This window comes from Ursus americanus, chromosome 5 (assembly GCF_024610735.1).
Source record: "Ursus americanus isolate L20-20 chromosome 5, mUrsAme1.1.p, whole genome shotgun sequence".
Classification (NCBI taxonomy): Eukaryota; Metazoa; Chordata; class Mammalia; order Carnivora; family Ursidae; genus Ursus; species Ursus americanus.
The window spans coordinates 37,527,523-37,528,742 of NC_142131.1; positions in this window are offsets into that span (position 1 = coordinate 37,527,523).

Sequence of the window (1,220 nt, forward strand, 5' to 3'; positions counted from 1 at the left end):
ATTTATTTTGATAGAGAGAGAGCCTGCGAGTGGTGGGGAGAAGGGCAGAGGTAGAGGGAGAGAGAGAATCTTAAGCAGGCTCCCACGCCCATTGCAGAGCCCGATGCAGGGCTGGACCTCACCGCCCTGAGATCATGACCTGAGCTGAAACCAAGAGTCGGATGCCTAACTGACTGAGCCACCCAAGCGCCCCTATTATAGACCTTTTAAAGATAAGAAGTGAAGGCTTAGAAAAATCAAGAGTTTGATTTTCCCATTTGATTTGAATTCCTTAGATTGAATAGCTGGTAAATGGCAACCTGGGATGGGTTTTTCCTTATAATACATTATATATAATGAATCATAATACTATTTTGCTGACTCAAAACAGGGTTAAACTGATAAAGAGCAGTGAAAACACTACTCTAATGAGAAGATTTTGTTTCATTCACAAGTAATATAACTATTACTAGCTATTGATTTTGGAAATACTATTATTTCTTGAAAACAATCATAAGTTTCTTCTATGGGCTGCAACAGCAGAAACTATTTCTAAATGTTTCCCATGTGCTAAGCACTACGTGCAAGGCTTTATCCCTTTTGATCCTCATAACAACACTCTATGACAGGAATTCTATTCTTGTTACAGATAATTGTAATAACTAACACTACCACCATTTAGTCTATGCCAGACACCGTGCCCAAGCATTTGACATGTATTATCTCATTTTAGGCAGCCCAACAACTTTCTGAGATATGGAGATACCATGATTACTATTCCAGTTTGCGAATGGACATGATATATAGACAAATGTGCAGGAATTATAGAGCAGGGAACTTTTTATTGGGCATCATCTCTGTGTAATTACATAATTTAAAGGTCCTGCCAGGATTATCTTTCTAGAGCCAGTTGCATTAAAAATAATCACTGAAGTACAGATTGGAGAGAAAACAGTTGTTGGGGCAAAATTCTGCTCCAAGTATGTTTGTGCCTTCCCTGATACTACCCCTCCCCCAGAGTTGTGGGATAACAAGACGTGCTATGAAAAAACTTGAATTCTGGGGAGTCATTGTATTACTCAGGCCCTATCCCATTTGAGTAAAAATAAATTCAGTTTGGCAACTGCACACTGAAGAGTAAACTATTCTTAACACCCAGTAACACATCATAGCCTTTCCAAAGATAAAAACGGTGATGGGGTCAAAGAAGTATGTTGTTTCAGGGCGTATGTTGCTATTAT